General features: G+C 41.3%; 1 protein-coding gene across 1 annotated transcript in view; it reads left to right on the top strand.

Annotated features, from left to right (window-relative positions):
• col4a6 (collagen, type IV, alpha 6) overlaps window positions 1-17582 on the top strand; it is a 444271-nt gene that overhangs the window by 174384 nt on the left and 252305 nt on the right. The gene's annotated exons all lie outside the window — the stretch shown is intronic.

The following is a 17582-nucleotide window of genomic DNA, read 5'->3' as shown; positions in this document are numbered from 1 at the left end:
CTGTTTTCTGAATTTGTATGGAATGATTGAATTTATTGAAGTTGAAACTGATTATAGAAATCAAACTCATGATGCTCTTACCAAGTTTTTATCCTATTAAAACCATATTGCATTGAAAAGTCCTAGATATTTAGTTTTCTTTAAGATATTAAATTGATACTGGACTCTTGATTTGTTCTGACTTGACTTGCTGTTCTACATTTAGACTTGGGACTTGACTTGAGACTTGTAACTCAAGACTTGAGACTGACTTGGGACTCGAGCAAAGTGGACTTCCCTCCTTTTGTAAAATCTGTATGCACCTTGAAGGCATCAGGAAGAGTTTGGAGTTGAGCGAGCAATTTCGTTATTCTTTATTCTGTGTAAACAGGGAAACGTCAGATTCCACTGCTAGTCAAAAATGTAATTCTAAAAGCACAGTGATCCAAAACGAAAACCAAGGCAGTCTTTCTCAAGTGAAAAAAGATTTAGAAAAAGCCTTTATTACATGGGCTGTAAACAATTAAAAATGAACAACACGTTCGGGTCTTCGTCAGACTAGTTCATCCTTTATAGAATTCATTTTTTTACTAGCAAGTGAAGGATCCAAAGTTTTCTAGTACCAGTTTGAATCGACCTGTCCCTCCAGAGAGCGCCTGTCTGTTCATATCAGATCCCGAGCGGCGCCTCTTCCCTCTGTCCTTGTAGCGATTCGGTTGTTGTCGGCGTCTGTTGAGACCGCCGGGAGACGATCAGAGCTGTGGATGGTTCAGAGAGACGGAGGAAAGAGTTGATCAGAAGAGGAACGCTGCACAGGCTGGAGCTGCTCACCGGAAATATGGGAAGTCCGTATGTAGAGGAAAAAAGAAGACAATATCCACGGTACTCTCTTTTGTATAAAGTTAAGTGGCTATTTCATGTTAACATTTCATTTTAACATGAAATGGCCAAGAATAATAAAGGCTTTTTAACTTTACACAGAGGAGATTGCCTTGGGTTTTTTTCTTCTTTTTTCTTCTACAGACAGAGGAAAGACTCTGGACTCAGTGGGCAGCGGGTGTGAAGAGAGAAATGTCGGTACGGGGAGGAGTAGGGGGGGGCGGGCGATGATTTGGATATATGGATATTTCCCATAACCCCACACCACGTTTCAAGTGGGAACGCAGTCGAGCTCGTGTGACGCGATCAGATGTCATCATCATCATGATTGAAGTTGCTCGCCAATGGCTTATTTGTGTTTTTTTTCCCTCAATGGATGAAGTGGGGTTACAACCATGGTTCTGGGTTGCTATGGTGAATTCAGAGTGCAGACATTTGCCCAATTTCCCCACGAGGATTATATTAAAGTTTCATCAAATATAATCTAATTAGCAACCATCAGAATCCCCAAGGTAACATTTTACGGAAAAATATAATTTTCCCCAAAATAGCGCGATTTTCTGCACCGTTCCAAATTCTTATAATGTTAAACCTAATCTGACTTCCTCTACATGATGATGATGATGATGATGATGATGATGATGATGGCTGTATAGGTTATTGGCTTGTATTGAAAGCTATAGTCATGCTTTACTTGCATAATTTGTAAACGCGTACTTACACACAAACACTTACCATGTATTTTTACATAGCAAGTCTCCTAATGTTTTCTCACAGCTAAAACTGATATTGCACATTGAGCAGATACCATAACTTTATTATTATTATTTTTTTTTTTATCCTTTTGACCAAGTAATGGCCCAAACTGAGGAAATACAATGCTCTTTTTTTTCAACCTATCCTGTAACATATCCCCCTTTGAGAATCAGATAAAATCTTTTATTTCTGGCAACATGAATTAGTTAAAGACCTGGGTTGAATAAAAAATTGGGATTTACCCTTCAGGTTTGTTTTAATGAGAATGGAGTGTCAGGTGTGTTGTGTTTACCACATCGGCAAAATAACATAAACAAATAACAGCAAATAGGCTAAAACAAACCTTGGAACAGTATTTTCTACCTATTTGACTTGGGTCTTGTTAGTAATTTCATTGCATATTAAATTCTCCTTGTGCTGTTTTGTCTGAAGCAGGATGTGTTGTGGTTGAAAGTGTTTCCTCGTCATACGGTGTCCATTTTCATTCTTATATGTTCTGTTACACACTGTATATTTGCCAATATATTTTCATATCATTTTTGTATATTGCTTTCTCTTGTTTCTTTACCCCTGTCTGATCTGTCAATTTATTTATCGAAATCTTTTGTCTTAATCTCCCTCCATAATATGTCTTGCTGAAATGTCGCACCCTTGCTCTCTCTTTATCTTACGTTTTGGAAAAATCTAGGTTCGTCAGTCAATCAATAATATTGCTATGATGAAAGATTGACGACTGAAAACTGATCCATTGGCGTTGCGTGGGAATGTTTTATTGTCTGCTGCGTTTGTCTTTGCAAAATACAGATTAGAGTAGCACCTTGACTGTGTGCCTTCTGACAGAAAGCAAGCTTCATGTTTTACAGCATTTCATCACAGACATTCCCACCAAAAGCATGCAGCTTTGTTGCATTCAAATCGACCATGTTGTTGTAAACATCTTATATGGGCAGTGTGCTTCCATTGTGAGAGCGGTTTAATGGATTGTTATATATACTTATTTTATTGTATATTCATTTTATCACCATGTACTTGTAAACCGTGTAGATTGTTTTTTTGTTGTAGTTTCTCCATTCTAAGTTTTGTGTATGTAGAGTAACAGATTTGAGGTGAATCCATAATTTAATGTGGAAAATGAATAAAAACATGTCTGTGTGTGATTCTAATCTGCAAGAGGAAAACCTGTACGTCTGTTTTACCTTGTGTTGTTTGAATGCACCAGCAGAGAAAAGAAGGGTGTATATTAAATACGAACCAGTGGTGAAATATGAATTTTATTAAGCATTTATTAAGTACAGAATACATACTGATGGAAGAATCACCTGAGTGTCCATTTTTATAGAAAGTGACTGAAGGTAGTATAAAAGTAAAAATGCATTAAACCAACACAGACGTGCTCACAAGTTTGCATAGACCTTCACTTTTTTAACACTTTATTATGATGCAAAATGTACCATACAAGTATTCTATCAAAGTGAAAAATGTATGTGAAGGTGGTAATATAATTTAATTTGAGCTAAATTCATTAGTTTTTCTCTCACTATCTGATACAGTTAAGTGTAAATCTTGACATTTGTTGCATAATGAATCAACTTGGCACAGGAGCATTAAGAAGATTACATTAGGAATGATTCCCATGAGGAAATTGGGTCATTGCAGCAGCAAAATAGCAAAAGGATACAGCAAATAAATACAGAATATAAGAACATAGCAATAATAGCATTAAGACACATAAGGCATATGTATTCAACAGATGTATATGTACTGCAGTATTGATCCCTAAAAGGAAGTTCTCTTTTCTCTTGCCCCACCCTCAGGGAGGTCAGAGGTCAGGCTCAGCTACAGTGCAGCACCTCTGAAGCCAGACAGAGGGGCTTGATCCGGGACATCCAGTTGAAACTAATGTACCACAGGCTTAATTATCCTCTAAAATCTACATCTAGCACTTATACACAGGACAAATCTCATCAATAAACGTGCAGCACAATTATGTTATAAGGCACAGACATTCCAATTAACCTGGTGATAGTTTATCTACATTCATCTGCTGGATGTTCAACCTGAGAACTTCTTGCACAATGTCTAAATTAAAGCTGCAGATGCAGCCTAATTTAAACTTCTCCAAAGGCAGCAGAAAGGCAGACGAGTGAACCTACAGCTCTCAGTATGGATGGGACACTCTTCTCTACTGCAGCCCCACTTCATGATTTGGGATGGTAAGAATGGTGATCCTTTTTCACAAAAATCTTGCCTAGTGCAAGAACCAAACCTAAACCGGGTTTAGGTTTAAATAATCTCGTAAATGCCCATTTGAGCAGACCCTGGGAGGTCCTCCATTGACTGCAGGAGAATCAAGAGGCTCGCTCTCGTTGCTGCTCAAATCTAACATTTTCACATCTGTCAAATGAGGATTATCTGCACCTCTGGTTGAGGCATTTGACATGCGAGATTTCATCTTCCAGCCCAACAACACGCCCAAAGGAACTAAAGTCAAAGCTGTTACAGCTACTGCTATGATGACTGCAGGCAGAGTCCCCGTTGCTTCTTCTCCTTTACTGCCAGCAGGTGGACGGACAGTCAGCTTCACAGCAGGCGGGTTTCCTCTCTCTCTCTCCTTGACGTTGCCGTGGTAACAGAGGAAAACCCCTTGGTCCTCCTGCTGAACCCCCGTCAGTCTCAGAGACAGATCTCCTTCTCTGTAGCCGTCAGCTGAGACAGAAACTCTTGCTTCGAATCCCGGACCATATCTGACAGTCCCAGAGGCAACATCCCGTTCATACACAGTCTCTCCGTCCCTTTCCCACCTTATAAACGTGGCTTCACTCGTGGTAACGGAGTGGCACCTAAGGGTGGTATTTTGTCCCTCAATCACGGATTCTTCGAAGGGAATCAGAATATTCAGATGGACAATAGTTAAAACACGGTCGCCGCATCTGTACTCATAGTGGCCCTTGTCGTTGTAAGTTGTCCGGTTGAAGACGAGAGAAACATTTCCACCAGTTACCGGTTTAATCCTGTCTTCGTACCCCTCGGTCGGCTTCAAAACCCCCTGGTGAAGAGCTGCCACTAGCCGCGTCTTGTCGTCATCCAGCCGGTGAACCCAGGAGACTTCATCTGCCCCGCAGTGTCCGCCGGACGGTAATGTAACGTCATGTCCCAAAATCACAGTCTTTGGGACCACATTGGAACAGGAGAGGAGAACGAATACAAAGACCAAGAGAAGTCGTGGCATTGTCTTGCTTCTGTAACGTAACTCCTGGAAGTTACAAAGAGCCTCGAAAGTCCGCGGCACAGCAAGTGTTTCTGAAAGGGCGCTGTGACATGTGTCATATTTATACCCGGGACAAGTCTCCGCCCTCCCTCCGCACAGGCCGAGGTCTGGGGATTGTATCCCTGCGCGAGGGCTCTCTCTATATGGCTCTTATATGGCTCTTATATGGCTCGACACTTAACCAAGGATTTTTTATTCGGCTAATCATCTTTCTCATAGGAGAAGGGGGAGGTACTGGACATACTCAACTGCCTGCGCAATGGCAGAGATGAGCCAGGCTGAAAGCTGCTGAAAGTTTCGCTGTAGGACTGTTAATATGTCACTTTATTAAGTTCTAATATTTTTTCCGGCGAGAAAGCAACCATGTAAATTCCCAATATGTGGCCAGTTTATCCAAATAACGCCTGTTTGGAAATCTGCACCGACGTTTTCGGAGGTCTGAGGAGCCGCCAGCCCGACTCCTGAGCTGATCGGCCGGTCAACGTCCGTCGTCATACCGGGGAGAACACGATCCGATGAACTGGTCTGTGCAGCTCTTTGGTGATTAGAGCTCTGGCTCTAATGTCTCCGTAGCATTTTGATATATGATATAATTCCTTTTGGAAGATAAATGTTGGTCTCACAGAAGAAATCTAACAATTGTCCCCTCCGCAGACACACACAAACCAACAGCGCACACAGTAACGCACACCCCACATGCACAACTCTTCCCTCCGCACACACACAAACCAACAGCGCACACAGTAACGCACACACCACATGCACGCGCACGGCCTTGCGTGCGTGCGTGCGTGAAAACAAAGCCAGCCCTGATATTCTTCTTCTATATGTACAGATATCACCACATTTCAATAAATATAAATGTATTAAAATGGCCTGGTAACTGGTGAATTGACTTGCATCAATTTATATAATGATCATATTTATTTATCACTTTTCAGAGAAATGTTCTCTGGTTAGTATCTGTATTATTCCTTAATGTTAATATTGATGTGAACATGTTACAAAACGTTTCTATTCTTTTGCTCATGGCAACTTACCTCTGAAAACTTCGGATCTAAACATTGATTGAGAAACAAGAACCTCCCCCTTCTCCTATGAGAAAGATGATTAGCCGAATTAAAAACTGATTGACAACTGGTTCAGGCGGCGTATTGGTGAAATTGGTTTTTGATTGACAGAAGATTGTAAGCCTCTGATTGGCCAAATTAAAAAATGATTGACAGTTACCCCGCCCTCTCAAAGTCTCCGGTCCGCAGAGACACCCTACTGACAAATAGGCTAAAACCCACTGCCAGGTAACTTGAAACTGACAAGCTTTCAAATAGAATGTATGATGAAGTTACACACATTTACCAACAATGTTGTAGCTGGTTAGTTGGCTAGTTGCCAATACTGCTGTTCATTTGTCAGTGAATACGCTTTTTGTTGTACAGTACCTGTATTCATCTCAGTAATTCAATGTACTCATGATGTTTTCTCAAAGCAATCACATATCCTTGTATCATGGATAAGTAATGTAACATTAAGTATTTTGCTCTATTCTTTTTTGTCTGTAAATGCGATGATTCATTTCTCAGTCAAACTGTTCTTTGACTTAATAAATATTATCATGCATATGCTTTTGTTCTTGGGCAGCCATGAGAAGACCTGGTTCTAAGGAGAAGCCTCTTATAAGCTGGACTGGCACAAATAAGGTAAGTGTCCTCTATATAAATTCAGAATGTGGCAGTTTCTCTCTCTCTCTCTGTGTGTGTGTGTGTGTGTGTGTGTGTGTGTGCGTGTGTGTATATATAGATAGATAGATAGATAGATAGATAGATAGATAGATAGATAGATATGATACATATATATATTTTTTTAATTATATTTTTTCATATTCTGTATTGTAAATATCTCTTTTTGTTTTTTATATTTATGTTCTTGACTTTGACTTACAGTACTTGTTGTGTTTTTTACTTCTACTTTCTATTTTTCTCCATGTTTATTGTATGCACCTACATACCAAGGCAAATTCCTTGTATTGTGAACTTTACTTGGCAATAAACCTGATTCTGATATATAGCCTATGTATATATAGTATTACACTGTTAATAATTATCTCTTTATATTAATCTTTTCCTCTTTGCAAATCTGGTGATATATCGGATCAAGACCGCATCTCTGCATGCCTGGCTGACATCTCCAGATGGATGTCCTCCCATCATCTCAAGCTCAATCTAGACAAGACTGAGCTGCTCTTCTTCCTGGGAAATCCTGTCCCCTGTCAACATTCAACCCTACACTCCAGCCATGCCCTGCGCTCATGTCGACTGTCCCTCCCTTCCATCGCTCTGCCTGGTCCGACTCTTCTCCCTCCTGGCTCCTAGTGGTCCCACCTCTTGCTCCTGTTCCCCAGTGGTGGAATAACCTCAACCTTAACCCCTAACCTGAACCAGGGTTCCTATTCTGCCTCCCTCAACCCCTACTTGTTTCCCTTTACCTGAGGCAGGATTTCTATCCCCAAACACACGCACACACACACACTAGTTAGGCACTTAGTTGTTATGTTACTAGATTATTATACTTGCACTTGCTTGGTGACTTATCTGCTGATAAGAGTGATGTTTTTACTTTTCATGTTTAATGTTGTGGCACTTTTTTGTTTTCATGGCACTAAATTATCTGGCTACTTACCCTGTTGATGCTAGGAATGGTCACTTATTGTACTGTTGCACTAATTCTAAGTCGTTCTGGATAAGAGCATCTGCAGCACTCACCTCCTCCTCACCACCCTCAAGACATCAGACAGCAAGGCCGTCACCTCCAACATGTCCCGGCTTATAGCCCGAGTGCTTTTGGAGCATATTCAGTCTGCAGAATTTCCTCACTACAGTTGACCTACTCCAGAAAGTTGATGCAGAGCTATACAATCCGCCTCAAATGCAGCCGACTTGGCTCTACAACAGTCAAAATTGCAATAATAACAACATTCTGTTTGTCTGTAACTTCTGTTCTGTTAATTAGATCACTATGTGGAACAGCACCAGAAAACATAAGATAAACTTCTAATGCTTACTACTACTGTTCCTATGTGAGGTCAAACATATATTTAGATATATTTATATTTTGTATATTTAGTAAATACTGGGCCACTTTTCAACGTTAGCTTTGATTGTAAAGACTCATTACGACTGCCATGCATATTTTGAGTTTTCAATAACTTTTATCAAAAGGGTTTAATCATCTTTCAACCATTTACACGTGTTATTGACGGCCCATTGTTTATAAATTTAGCAAGCATTTCTGTCACTCTTTCAATTGTTCATATACTGTGAAAGTTTTTTTATTGATGTTGGAACTATTGCAGCGTACTGCACTTATTATACCTAACATTGTTATGGATTCTAATTTATATTAAAGAACAATATTTTTTTTTTTACATGTATGCAGACTATTGTTATTTGTTTCAGGTGAGCTGGGCTGGGGCTGGGGCTGAAATAAGCCACTCCGGCCAGTTCTGGTCCGGGTTTGGCCCAAATCTGTGTAACGAAGGCGCACTTTGTTACTTAATACTTTGCACTATTTGCACATTTATATTACACACCTGGTTTATTGAATAGTTTGCACAGCCTAATTTGCACAGTATTAATAATTGCACAACCAGTCATGATTTCATATATATTTTACTAAACATTTTAAGTTTGTGTGAGTGATTTTGTCTTGTCTTGCTGGAGCGGTTACCGGTACTCCGCATGGGCAAGGATTAAAGCTCCACCTGTAGAAGGAAACAAACAAATGTTAAGAAGTTAACCTGACATGAAATGGGTTCTCACTGTTTGGTTAAATGCCATGTTTTGGTATGGGCAAGTGCAATATTTCTAAGTACAATACTTCTTAGTGCAATATAACTTCAGTGCAATATATATATCTAAGTGCAATACTAGTGGTGCAATGTAAGGGTTTTAGTGGTTTGGTTTATGCAATCACTTACCTGTGCTGTCGTGTCTGTTCCAGGGTGTTCGGTCAAAAAAGCTCCCCGGGGTGTCCAAGCACCTATATATATTTCCGGGAGGGACCATGTGATAGGATAGCAGAGGGGGGTGGTGTTGTGTGTTTGTTTGGGCTAAATGTATATTGTTTATATGTTGCAGTATTTATTGTTTGAGAGGAACATCTGTTTGGTTTGACTGTACAGTATGTACTAGATGGATATGTAGAATGGTATTTTAAAGGGGAAGTATATTGTATTGTTGAATGCCATTGTTTAAGTGTCCCCTGTTGTTGGTAGCATTCAGGTTAATTACCTGTGGAAGAGTATATAAGGCTGCCAGTGTATATCTGACTCTGCTGTTGGTAGGACCCTGGAGAGCTGCTCACAGCCATGCCTCTCATTTTTTGCCATGTTTCCAGTTTTGTTTCTGTCTTGTTATATGTCATTTTTTGTGGGTGAATAAACACCTTTTGGTTGCACCGTACCACCGACTTTTTGCTGTGAATCCAGCCGCTAATCGGGTCAAGCCTAACAATCCGGTATGGATGCGGCACGTGTGGCCGGACTCGGGCCACATCACTTGGCCCAGACTCACGGCGTAATTCAAGGCCAGATCTGGGTCAGACCAATTTTACTGGCTGATGGTTCTGTATTGCTGTCGATGTCTTGACTGTTAATGTGGTGTTTTTATGTGTTCAGTGTGATTGAAATAACGATGATGATATTGACATTGTTTTAAAACCTGTCTGTAGGCTATATTTCACATCGGGAAGTCAAAAGATCTTATGGTTTTAAATGTTGAACGATGGCTTCGGGTTGACTTCCTATCGTGTTGTTGTCATACACATAACACTGGTCCACTAACAGAAAAGAGTCCTAAATATTTGGATTTTTATTCCTGTATTAAAAAACTAGTGACCTTGTTCAGTCTTTTTGTCTGGCAGACATTTCATTGCCAACCTACAAATTTAGCCCACAGTGGAGAAGGAACTACTTTCATACAGAAATCTAATATCACCATCAAGACTGATGGGTGTGGGTGGGCTGAGAGGCACATCTGGAAATTAACATGCAATTGCTCATGTCCCCTCAGAACAACAGTTTTAATGAAAGACCGAGGACAGCTGTGTGAAGAGCAACTGATTTTATCTGCAGGACTTGTTCACTCAAGTCTCCAAAGCTTCAAGTCCAAGGAATAGCCAACATCTCCTCCAAAGTGTCTGTAGCACCCAGCTTTCTAAGTTGATCCTGGGTTATAACAAGAGTCTGTTTTGGTGACATTCAGGAGCGAGTTACTATCACAACACTGGAATAATTGAGTGGTCTGGTATTTTCTTAGTTTATTCAGATCCCGCTTTCAGTCTCCAAGGTGACAGCTGTCCCTCCTGTGGTCCACGGTGAAGGATAGAGGGATGCATCTTCAGTCAGTGTCATGTAAAAACCTCATCCACTGTATGTGATGATCATTACTTCAGTGGCTCAGCTGTTGCTGTGCAGGACTCCTGCAGCAGGGACACCATGACATCTAGTGGTAGAAAATAATAACTGCAGCGAATCCACACAGCAGACCTTACACCTTATAACTGTTCTTCTGTTATTTCTATAACACATCCATGCCTTATACACTTCAGAAGGAGTTTGTTCACTATTTAAAGCAAATGATGTAGACAATATATCTGCCAAACATAACCCAAGTGGGATGATGTATCAAAATTGACTTGTACAATCTGCTCTATACAGTTGGATATAGGCTATACATACTCTAAAAAAACAGAAAAGAAAAGAAAATGAGCCTTTAATGGGCTAATGTACTGAAAACAAAGCTGATTTATGAACTCATCTCATAAATGTTTGTTTTTAGCCTATATTTTTCATATCATTTTTGTATATTGTTTTCTCTTGTTTCTTTACCCCTGTCTGATCTGTCAATTTATTTATCGAAATCTTTTGTATTAATCTCCCTCCATAATATGTCTTGCTGAAATGTCGCACCCTTGCTCTCTCTTTATCTTACGTTTTGGAAAAATCTAGGTTCGTCAGTCAATCAATAATATTGCTATGATGAAAGATTGACGACTGAAAACTGATCCATTGGCGTTGCGTGGGAATGTTTTATTGTCTGCTGTGTTTGTCTTTGCAAAATACAGATTAGAGTAGCACCTTGACTGTGTGCCTTCTGACAGAAAGCAAGCTTCATGTTTTACAGCATTTCATCACAGACATTCCCACCAAAAGCATGCAGCTTTGTTGCATTCAAATCGACCATGTTGTTGTAAACATCTTATATGGGCAGTGTGCTTCCATTGTGAGAGCGGCTTAATGGATTGTTATATATACTTATTTTATTGTATATTCATTTTATCACCATGTACTTGTAAACCGTGTAGATTGTTTTGTGTTGTAGTTTCTCCATTCTAAGTTTTGTGTATGTAGAGTAACAGATTTGAGGTGAATCCATAATTTAATGTGGAAAATGAATAAAAACATGTCTGTGTGTGATTCTAATCTGCAAGAGGAAAACTTGTACGTCTGTTTTACCTTGTGTTGTTTGAATGCACCAGCAGAGAAAAGAAGGGTGTATATTAAATACGAACCAGTGGTGAAATATGAATTTTATTAAGCATTTATTAAGTACAGAATACATACTGATGGAAGAATCACCTGAGTGTCCATTTTTATAGAAAGTGACTGAAGGTAGTATAAAAGTAAAAATGCATTAAACCAACACAGACGTGCTCACAAGTTTGCATAGACCTTCACTTTTTTAACACTTTATTATGATGCAAAATTTGCCATACAACTATTCTGTCAAAGTGAAAAATGTATATAAAGGTGATAATATTATTTCATTTGAGCTAAATTCACTAGTTTTTCTCTCACTATCTGATACAGTTAAGTGTAAATCTTGACATTTGTTGCATAATGAATCAACTTGGCACAGGGGCATTTAGGAAGATTACATTTGAATGATTCCCATGAGGAAATTGGGTCATTACAGCAGCAAAATAGTAAAAGGATACAGCAAATAAATACAGAATATAAATAAGAACATAGCAATAAGAATAGCATTAAGACACATAAGGCATGTATTCAACAGATGTATCTGTACTGCAGTATTGATCCCTAAAAGGAAGTTCTCTTTTCTCTTGCCCCATCCTCAGGGAGGTCAGAGGTCAGGCTCAGCTACAGTGCAGCACCTCTGAAGCCAGACAGAGGGGCTTGAACCGGGACATCCAGTTGAAACTAATGCACCACAGGCTTAATTATCCTCTAAAATCTACATCTAGCACTTATATACAGGACAAATCTCATCAATAAACGTGCAGCACAATTATGTTATAAGGCACAGACGTTCCAATTAACCTGATGATATCTACATTCATCTGCTGGATGTTCAACCTGAGAATTTACTGCACAATGTCTAAGTTAAAGCTGCAGATGCAGCCTAATTTGAATTTCTCCAAAGGCAGCAGAAAGGCAGACGAGTGAACCTACAGCTCTCAGTATGGATGGGACACTTCTCTACTGCAGCCCCACTTCATGATTTGGGATGGTAAGAATGGTGATCCTTTTTCACAAAAATCTTGCCTAGTGCAAGAACCAAACCTAAACCGGTTTTAGGTTTAAATAATCTCATAAATGCCCATTTGAGCAGACCCTGGGAAGTCCTCCATTGACTGCAGGAGAATCAAGAGGCTCGCTCTCATTGCTGCTCAAATCTGACATTTTCACATCTGTCAAATCAGGATTATCTGCACCTCTGGTTGAGGCATTTGACCTGCGGGATTTCATCTTCCAGCCCAACAACACGCCCAAAGGAACTAAAGTCAAAGCTGTTACAGCTACTGCTATGATGACTGCAGGCAGAGTCCCCGTTGCTTCTTCTCCTTTACTGACAGCAGGTGGACGGACAGTCAGCTTCACAGCAGGCGGGTTTCCTCTCTCTCTCTCCTTGACGTTGCCGTGGTAACAGAGGAAAACCCCTTGGTCCTCCTGCTGAACCCCCGTCAGTCTCAGAGACAGATCTCCTTCTCTGTAGCCGTCAGCTGAGACAGAAACTCTTGCTTCGAATCCCGGACCATATCTGACAGTCCCAGAGGCAACATCCCGTTCATACACAGTCTCTCCGTCCCTTTCCCACCTTATAAACGTAGCTTCACTCGTGGTAACGGAGTGGCACCTAAGGGTGGCATTTCGTCCCTCAATCACCGATTCTTCGAAGGGAATCAGAATATTCAGATGGACAATAGTTAAAACACGGTCGCCGCATCTGTACTCATAGTGGCCCTTGTCGTTGTAAATTGTCCGGTTGAAGACGAGAGAAACATTTCCACCAGTTACCGGTTTAATCCTGTCTTCGTACCCCTCGGTCGGCTTCAAAACCCCCTGGTGAAGAGCTGCCACTAGCCGCGTCTTGTCGTCATCCAGCCGGTGAACCCAGGAGACTTGTTCATCTGCCCCGCAGTGTCCGCCGGACGGTAATGTAACGTCATGTCCCAAAATCACAGTCTTTGGGACCACATTGGAACAGGAGAGGAGAACGAATACAAAGACCAAGAGAAGTCGTGGCATTGTCTTTCTTCTGTAACGTAACTCCTGGAAGTTACAAAGTGCCTCGAATGTCCGTGGAGTGCACGCGTATATAAAAGGTCCTGTGCGGTGGGCGGGGCCCTGCAAGTCCCGCATATAAAAGGGCTGTGCGGCCAGCCCGCCCCAAGCCCTCCGCATAGGCCGAGGGCCGGTGCGTAGGGCGGAGCCCAGCCAAACGAGACCTCGCAGTCATCGGCTGTGCGGAGCGGCTTGGGGGCTCCTTGGGTCGCGCGGAATCTGCTCGCTTTCGGCAAGGAGAGCGAGCAAGGCGGAGTCCCGGCCTGGGGAGGAAGCACGGCTGGAAGCCCTTGCCGAAGGCGGAGCCCCCAGCCAAGGGCTACTAACCGGCTGGCTAGACAGCTACCCTCGTAGTCGCAGATGTATGAAGAAGCGTAGGCTATAGCTTAAAGGGTAACTTCGGTATTTTTCAACCTGGACCCTATTTTCCCATCTTTTTGTGTCTAAGTGACTAAAGGGGACAATAATTTTTGAAATTGGTCCAGTATTGAGCGAGATCGCATCGCCGGCAGCCGCGAAATGAGCTGCAATGTAATCCGATGGAGCAAATCGCACCGTCAAATGGATTGTTATATATACTTATTTTATTGTATATTCATTTTATCACCATGTACTTGTAAACCGTGTAGATTGTTTTTTGTTGTAGTTTCTCCCTTCTAAGTTTTGTGTATGTAGAATAACAGATTTGAGGTGAATCCATAATTTAATGTGGAAAATGAATAAAAACATGTCTGTGTGTGATTCTAATCTGCAAGAGGAAAACCTGTACGTCTGTTTTACCTTGTGTTGTTTGAATGCACCAGCAGAGAAAAGAAGGATGTATATTAAATACGAACCAGTGGTGAAATATGAATTTTATTAAGCATTTATTAAGTACAGAATACATACTGATGGAAGAATCACCTGAGTGTCCATATTTATAGAAAGTGACTGAAGGTAGTATAAAAGTAAAAACGCATTAAACCAACACAGACGTGCTCACAAGTTTGCATAGACCTTCACTTTTTTAACACTTTATTATGATGCAAAATGTACCATAGAAGTATTCTGTCAAAGTGAAAAATGTATATAAAGGTGATAATATTATTTCATTTGAGCTAAATTCACTAGTTGTTCTCTCACTATCTGATACAGTTAAGTGTAAATCTTGACATTTGTTGCGTAATGAATCAACTTGGCACAGGGGCATTAAGAAGATTACATTTGAATGATTCCCATGAGGAAATTGGGTCATTGCAGCAGCAAAATAGTAAAAAGATACAGCAAATAAATACAGAATATAAATAAGAATAAGAATAGCATTAAGACACATAAGGCATGTATTCAACAGATGTATATGTACTGCAGTATTGATCCCTAAAAGGAAGTTCTCTTTTCTCTTGCCCCATCCTCAGGGAGGTCAGAGGTCAGGCTCAGCTACAGTGCAGCACCTCTGAAGCCAGACAGAGGGGCTTGAACCGGGACATCCAGTTGGAACTAATGCACCACAGGCTTAATTATCCTCTAAAATCTACATCTAGCACTTATATACAGGACAAATCTCATCAATAAACATGCAGCACAATTATGTTATAAGGCACAGATGTTCCCAATAACCTGATGATATCTACATTCATCTGCTGGATGTTCAACCTGAGAACTTCTTGCACAATGTCTCTAAATTAAAGCTGCAGATGCAGCCTAATTTGAATTTCTCCAAAGGCAGCAGAAAGGCAGACGAGTGAATCTACAGCTCTCAGTAGGGGGGATGGGACACTCTTCTCTATTGCAGCCCCACTTCATGATTTGGGCTGATAAGAATGGTGATCCTTTTTCACAAAAATCTTGCCTAGTGCAAGAACCAAACCTAAACCGGTTTTAGGTTTAAATAATCTCGTAAATGCCCATTTGATCAGACCCTGAGAGGTCCTCCATTGACTGCAGGAGAATCAAGAGGCTCGCTCTCATTGCTGCTCAAATCTAACATTTTCACATCTCTCAAATGAGGATTATCTGCACCTCTGGTTGAGTCATTTGACCTGCGGGATTTCATCTTCCAGCCCAACAACACGCCCAAAGGAACTAAAGTCAAAGCTGTTACAGCTACTGCTATGATGACTGCAGGCAGAGTCCCCGTTGCGTCCTTACTGACAGCAGGTGGACGGACAATCAGCTTCACAGCAGGCGGGTTTCCTCTCTCTCTCTCCTTGTCTTTCCCGTGGTAACAGTGGTAAACCCCTTGGTCCTCCTGCTGAACCCCCGTCAGTCTCAGAGACAGATCTCCTTCTCTGTAGCCGTCAGCTGAGACAGAAACTCTTCCTTTAAATCCTGGACCATATCTGACAGTCCCAGAGGCAACATCCCGTTCATACACAGTCTCTCCGTCCCGTTCCCACGTTATAAACGTACTAAGGTTCTTAGCTTCACTCGTGGTAACGTAGTAGTGGCACCTAAGGGTGGCATTCTGTCCCTCAAACACCGATTCTTCGGAGGGAATCATAATTTCCAAACGGACATCGGTTAAAACACGGTCGCCACATTTGTACTCATAGTAGCCCTTGTCGCTGTAAATTGTCCGGCTGAAGACGAGAGAGGCATGTCCATCAGTTGCCGCTTTAATCCTGTGTTCGTACCCCTCGGCCGGCTTCAAAACCCCCTGCTGGATAACTGCCACGGGTCGCGTCCTGTCGCTCTGCCAGTGAACCCAGGTGACTGCACCGTCCTGGCAGTTTTCCCCGAAGGGTAAAGTGACCGTATCTCCCAACTGCACCGTCAATTGGATTACATCCCCCAAACTGTGAATGAAATAAAGTAGGAGAACGAACACAGAGACCAGGAGAAGTGCCACTGTTGTTATTCTTCTGTAAAGCCTCGCAAATGGCAAACAGGAAGTCAGTAGCGCTTCGAAAAGTTGCGTCTTCACCGCTGAGATGTGCGTTTATATGATCCAGAATTCCAGATCCCTCGTTTATAAGATTCTTAATTCTCTCTTACGAATAAAATTTAGAATGTTCATAGGTACAAAAACTTGTATTTATCAAATGTGTGTACAAGTGATCTGCCTTCATAAAAACGAACCCAAAAGGCACGTGCACAGCCACTCTACCTACAGATACGCCCCAGCCCCATCCATGCCCAGCCCCCACAAGAACCTTCCAAAGCTGCTGGAAATGTTACGGATGTCTATGCTGAACGTGCCAAAAAAATATATAGTCCAGGCATTTTACCCAAAAAAGTGGGTCAACCTCTCACAAATTGCAACAAAAACAAACTCAATGGATTTTGTGTACTCAATATGTTCTGAATGAGAGAAAAAAAGTCCTAAGGAATTGTATGAAGGGAAAGTTTTGAAAATCACCTAAATATGATCCTACCAAAACGCCTTTTTAGCCTTTTTTATTTTATTTTATTTTATTTTATTTTATTTTTTACAATGTAAGTCTATGGGAGGACTGTTCAGAGGCACTCTGTCAGTCATTTTGTAATTTATTCTTCTGTTATTTCTATAACACATCCATGCCTTATACACTTCAGAAGGAGTTTATTCAGTATTTAAAGCAAATGATGTAGACAATATATCTGCCAAACATAACCCAAGTAGGATGATGTATCAAAATTGACTTGTACAATCTCCTCTATACAGTTGGATATAGGCTACATACTCTAAAAAAAAACAGAAAAGAAAAGAAAATTAGCCTTTAAAGGACTGCCACTAGCCGTTCCTTGTCGTCATGCTGCCGGTGAATCCAGGAGACTTCTTCGCCTTCCTCGCAGTGTCCACCGGACGGTAATGTGGCGGAATCTCCCACCATCACCGTCAGATAGATTAGATTTCCAAAAACGCGATTGGAATATAGGAGAAGACTGAGAGAAACCGTGTCTTTCTGCTGCTAGACATCGCAAAGTAATCCTGGATGGAGCAGTGTTGCCGGTTCTTTTCCAAGGAAAGTAGCTGCTGGCTGCACAGGTCCAATAAAGTCTGCAGCCTGCAGGACTACTTCAAGTTACGCCCCCTCTAGTAGCCTAGTTTGCAGCCAGACCTCCCACTGCTGAGAATCACTCTAGCGAATCAGAGAGAGTCCGTGCGCTTGTTGAGGGGCGTTGATTCGCCTCGACAAGCGACGCCTCTCTACTTTAATA

Source organism: Centroberyx gerrardi, chromosome 23 (assembly GCF_048128805.1).
Source record: "Centroberyx gerrardi isolate f3 chromosome 23, fCenGer3.hap1.cur.20231027, whole genome shotgun sequence".
Lineage (NCBI taxonomy): Eukaryota > Metazoa > Chordata > Actinopteri > Beryciformes > Berycidae > Centroberyx > Centroberyx gerrardi.
This window is presented reverse-complemented; position numbering and strand designations above follow the sequence as displayed.